Genomic DNA, 6,446 nt, shown 5'->3' with positions numbered 1-6,446 from the left:
ATTTGATTCTAGAATAAAACCGTAAGTACATATTTTTTCTTCATTTTTACTGAATTTTTCCAGGGAAATAAATTATTGCAATTTATTAAAAGCTTGTTGTTTTCATTCATTCTTGTGTTACTGTTTATTCGAGCCTAAACAAGTAACATAATAATAATAATAATAATAATAATAATAATAATAATAATAATAATTATATATATATATATATATATATATATATATATATATATATATATATATATATATATATATATATATATATATATATATATATATATATATATATAATCATTTTCTCAGGAAAGAGATATTACTTAATTAATAATCATTTGTTTTATTGCGTCCATTTTAATGTTATCATTAAATTTACCACCATTGCCGACATAATCTGGGATATAGAAAATGCCGTGATATATGACTATACAGCCATTGACAAGCATTCGGTTGAAGAGTCTTCTCTCCCAATGTTGGATAATTATAGGGAGCGATCGCCTTTCTAAAATTAGGTGTTAGTCCGCATTATTTTACATCCTAATTCATTACCGGAAGCTGAGATACTTACTTCTTGCACGACGTAATATTCGCAATTGAGGGAAACATTCAAAGACCAGTATTTTCATTTCTGGATCCCTTTAACCCAGTCTGGTCAAATATATACAGGAGAGAAAATAATCTTTTCAATTGATTGGACTATTATGCTTAGTGCGCATATTTACCAATACTTAATGGCTGCTAACGTCATTTTTATTAATGAACAGTTACATTTTGAATATTTTATATAAATTTTAGATTTAATTTATCTTGGTTTGGTACGGGATGGGGTTAAATACATTGCTTAAAAACTTTTTCCCATGCGCATGGCAAATGGCAACTTTTTCCCATGCGCATGGCAAATGGCAACTTTTTCCCATGCGCATGGCAAAATTGATAGGTTACTGACCATACATACATGCATATAATACAACCTCTCACAACAACTGAATAGTCATATTGATTAGGTAAGAATAGATTAGATAGCTTTGTCAATGATGAGCAATAACACGCTATCAGTGTTTAAATATATTTATTGTACACGTTGTGCGTTCTCTGGGCAAGTCTAGAAGTCTTCAAGCTGCTAAGTGCACCAAATATTCTGAATGAAATATGAAATAGTTATTGAAAAATCGATGCAGTAATGGCATGGTAACACACTTCCTATATCATTTCAACCATGAATGTGAGACCCGCATAGATGAAGTAAATTATTGTTTTTCTTGTTAGAATGAAATGCACAACATGATTGCAAAACAATGAAAGGCAATCATAAACTGTGTTCACGTAGATCGTGTTTCAAATCGTCACAGCTATAATGTGCGTGTGTTTGTGTGAGTGTGTGTCCGTGCGTGCGCGCGTGTGTGTGTGTGAGAGAGAGAGAGAAAGGGGGGGATTAGAATGCTAATTGTGATACTTATATATATATATATATATATATATATATATATATATATATATATATATATATATATATATATATATATATATATATTCACTAAGGAAAGACATATTTGAATAATTATTTCTTTTATCCTGAGGGGACTTGCTTTAAGTTGATACTCTATGTTTGTAAATACACTTAGATCCCTTAATCGATACCTTTAGACAGGCCATTATACAGGTAATAGGAATAGAAATGGAATAAATTCATGAACCCATAATATTCCACATATGGGTTTTCTCTCGAATAATATCATTCTCATCGTGCTTGAAATTCCTGGGTAACGACGTTCCTTTATTCTTTCATTCTACTCACATCGAAGATCGACATTTTTTTCGCGCGTGGAAAAAAAATCTTATTGGATTTCTGTCTTTATGTGCTAATGACATCCAATAATCAATAGCAAAATCTTCTGAACATTTTCGACACGAGCCTAGATTCGTTCAGTATATAAGTACAATCATTTCTCTCTCAGCATGTTTCAGCGTGATCTTGTCGACCTTGGCCTACGGTTGCATCTGAATCTGTATTGCAAAAAAAGGTGCTTTGCCCGAGATATATCACATCAACCAGTCCAGATTGATCCGTTTATAGGATTAGCACCCACACTGTACTGGTCACGAGTCTCGCCTTCTAATAGCCGAGCCATAATGATTCCTGTTATCGTGCATACCAATCATATTTCTTGACTTAGGCGGCGCTCTACAGTTTCGTATTTTGCATGGGTTAGGATTTTAAAGAAAAAGAATTTCCACGGCTTCCTCACTGGTTTTACTGCCTATTTAAAAATGACATTGTATGTCTTAGGTTTAGTTCAAAGAACCTTTAATTCCCTTTATTTTGGTGTATGATTAATGGGTGTAATATGGGTCATAGAGTATACAGCTTGGCCTTACTGCAGATGTGCATCTTTCAAAAAAGTGCTAGCTCCACTTGGTCATTTTCACTTCCTGAAATTCAGAGGTAAATTGTATTAAAAAAGAGCCGATAACTTTTTTTACATTTTATATATTTGGTAATTCATTCATTGCCCTTTCAGAAGCCGGTATTGTCTAGTCTGGCAAAATTCATTTTCCCTATCTTAATAGCTGCTATGGATATTGTACTTTAGACAAATTCAGGCTGATTTTTTTAGCACAAGAGAGCATTCGTTTTAGTTAGCAGTGTGTTTAAACCATGTACAGTTTCCAAAAGTACAATATCCAAAGAAATATCATCCACGAGTAGTGAAGTGGGGCACCCTACGTACAATGGGAATTCCACTCAAAACACCCCTGGGTCACTCTACGTACAATGGAAATTTAACATGGCGAAAAATCGTGGGTCACTCTACGTACAAGGGGAATTTAACATGGGAATAAATCGTGGGTCACTCTACGGACAAGGGGAATTTAACATGGGAATAAATCGTGGGTCAATCTAGCGTCAAGGGAAATTGAATATAGGATTTTTTTTAAAAAAATAAAAAAAAATAAAAAATTTTTTTTAAAAAAGGGGTAGGCAATTCAAAGACTATCTCTTTTCGAGATATATGGGGGCCCTGAAAAGGGCCTTTGGGTTTTATGTTAATGTATTCATTAACATAAATGGCACCGCATTGGTCTTCTTCTTGTCCTTAGGCTGCGTCTTACTGTTGGTCCGTACATCAGCACTCTTTTCAGGCATCCTTGTCTTTCGACGTAGATCCTACGTATCCACAGGCTGGTGTTTGTCCTGTGGACAACGGTCCACTTCGATCGGACATACATGAGCAAGTCTGTCCGAAACATCATGGAAGACACAAGGGTGGATGACTCAACTGTAGTCCACATCTTGAAGCGACGAGAACAGGTGAATCAATGCATTGAACGGCACTTATTTATAGGCGGAGGAAGGATTGAAACGGATTGAGTTCATTTACCAATCCGAACACGCGTTACAGAATTCAGTCAGCTCGCATCCAATCCGAAGAGAGCAGTCTGTGACGTCACGTAGTCAATATAGATTCGCTAGCGCTTGTGTGCAGTCAATCTATGCGACAGTGATTCAACATGACGGAAACTCAGAAAACGATCCAGTGGGGTGCACCAGCAGGGGAGACTGCCCAAGGGAACCCGGACTTACTTTCAGAAGAGGTGAATTGGGATTTTGTGGATTTTCTCTCCTCGCAAGAATTTGTTCCGGAACCTTCGTTACTTTCTTCATTACCGCAAGTGGAGAATTTTAGACAGAGACAGAAAGAAGAATTGGAGAAATTTATACAACGACAAAAGGAAGCGGAACAGACTTTTCTCCTACAGCAACAGCAACAAGAAGAAGAGGTAAGAAAAAAACAACAGCAACAACAGCAAGAAGAAGTAGCAGCAAAGAAACAAGAGGGTGAAAATCAAACGGTCACGGTACTGTTGGACATTTTAGCGGAGTTAAGAAGTCTGAAACAAATGTATCAGACTTCTTTATCACGACCGAAGAGAATACGATCTTCCCGAGCCAAACATGTCAACCCTGTGACTAAGCCTACCGTACCACCCTTAGTGATTTCAACCCAATCATTATCATCAACATTACGCAGTCCAGAAGTAGGCCTTGGCCGTGGCAAAGGCTTAAGGCAGTTAAAATTGATTGCTTAAACTCACCCCTACACCATGAAGAAAAAAGGCCCTTTTCAGGGCCACCCACATTTCTCGAAAAGAAATACAATTTCAATTTGCCAATAACTCAAAAAAAACTCACCCATGTTACCCTTTTAATACGTGTCTGTGTATGAGTGCGTGAGTGTAGCTTCTTATTTTAAAATCACAACTCAAAGACACTTACCTTATATCATTCATTTATTCTTTTCTCCATTTTTTACAATCCAATTCACAATTTATAACACAACACTTTAATAAAAAGTTCATTAATTTCTTCTTTTCTCCTTGTTTAGTCTCTCTGTTTTTTGAATTTCTTCACCGTCACACTCTTTTCCTCTTCTTCCTCCTCGCTTTCTTCCCTTCTTCTTTTTTTCTCCTGTTTCTTTTTCTTCACCTGTCTTCTTTCTTCCTCAGAAGAATCCCTCTCTTCCTCTGAAGAATCCCTCTCTTCTTCTGAAGAATTCCTCTCTTCTTCTGACTCCTCTTGTTTCTTTTTTGGGCAATCTGGAGACCAATGTCCTTTTTCTTTACAATAATAACAGGTATCTTGACTTTTGTCTCTTTTATCCCCTGTGTTTTTTCTTTTTTGACGGTCTGGACACTCTGAAGACCAATGCCCTTTCTTCTGACAGATATAGCAAGTATCTTGACTTTTATCTCTAAAGGAAGGAGAGTAGTCCGTAGGCTGGTCTGAAGAGAATTTTCTAATGACCCCTCGCAAAGCTCTGACGAAACGTTCCATCTGGTCAGTCTCTTCCATCGTTGTGCTCGGCTCGAGAGTGAAATGAATAGTGAAAGGACAAGACACACACCCTTTTATATACGCTGGTCTGCTATGACTATAAAGTAGTTTATGGTGTTTGAACTTGAGTCATTTGACAATTTGCTTTCAAGATGAAACGATCCCATTCATTCGAGAAGAAAGAAGAAGAAAGTAAGAGGCAGAAACGTGATCTATCGCCTCGTACCAGGGCTGAGATCTTGGCACAAATTCATGCCAGTGATTTTGAAGAGGACATGAGTGAACCAGAATCCGAACCCTCTAAACCAAGTTCATCACCCTTAGTTAACCCTGAAAATTACTATTCCATTCGAGAGACGGAAAAGCGCTCCTCTAGAAAATTTAGAACCACGGCTTACAAATACACGGTGAAGTTTAAAGATTTCAAGGCTGAAGTGCCGTTAGAGAAAGCAGAAGGGTTCATCACCGAGGTGTGGGATTCTTTGCTCACTGCACTCAAGCGACAATGTCAACCCAAAGAAGACGATCGCTTGAGACTTTCCATACAACACGACGGTTTGAAATCCCCTGTTTGGATCGAGTTTAGCACCCCTGCAGAATTAACTGCTTCCAAAGTCATGGACAAGATTCAACACGTACAACAATCTAATGATCAGTTTGACATCACCGATGGTAAAGCCACACTGGACATGACCCACGTCTCTCCTCCTCAAGGGACTGGACGCAAAAAGATGTTATTGGTGGACGACCTTCGCAACACCAAAACGAGTCTCGTCCGAATTAACAACCCTCATGACCAGATGTGTTTAGCCCGTGCCATCGTGGTGGGACGAACCTATGCCAACAAGAACGACACGGTAGAATGGAAAAGAACCTGGAACACTATTCAACGTTCCGACCGAGCCAAACAACGAAACGAAGCAGAACTCCTGTTACAACAAGCCGGACTGCCCAAAGACACACCTTGTGGCATTCCCGAGATGCAAAAATTGCAAGATGTCCTAGCTCCACGATACACCTTGAAAGTGCACCCTCAACAAATGCGCGGGCCTCTATTGTTTCGAGGCCAAGATTTTAAGGACGGAAAATACATTCACCTTTATCATCACGATGACCATTTCGATACCATTACCAGTATCACTGGATTCCTGAGATATGTTTATTATTGTGAGAAATGTGACTATGGTTATAATAATCGAGAGCAACACAAACATTGTGGATGGAAATGCTCAGGATGTTTGGCCTCTCCACCCTGTCTGAGCGAAGAACCAGTGCCTTGTTCCACTTGTCTGCGCACGTTTGTCAGCCCTACCTGTTACCAACAACATTTGAAGACGCAAGGTTCACAGAAGAAATGCGCTTGTCAACTCCTGAGATTGTGCCCTACGTGTGGACAAGGCATACTTACCAATAATGCCAAGGCACACGTATGTCGAGGAAAGAAAAAATGTCACATTTGTCACCACATCGTGGACTTGGAACACCAATGCTACGTGCAAAAATACCAACCCTCACCAGAGAAAGAGGACGGTCACAAGAAGAAAGGCAATTTCATCTTTTTCGATTTCGAATGCATGCAAGAGACCGGCATTCACATTCCTAATTTTTGCGTGGC

Source organism: Sinohyriopsis cumingii, unplaced genomic scaffold, assembly GCF_028554795.1.
Source record: "Sinohyriopsis cumingii isolate HCF-2022 unplaced genomic scaffold, ASM2855479v2 utg002074l, whole genome shotgun sequence".
NCBI lineage: Eukaryota > Metazoa > Mollusca > Bivalvia > Unionida > Unionidae > Sinohyriopsis > Sinohyriopsis cumingii.
Note: the sequence above shows the minus strand (reverse complement) of the source record.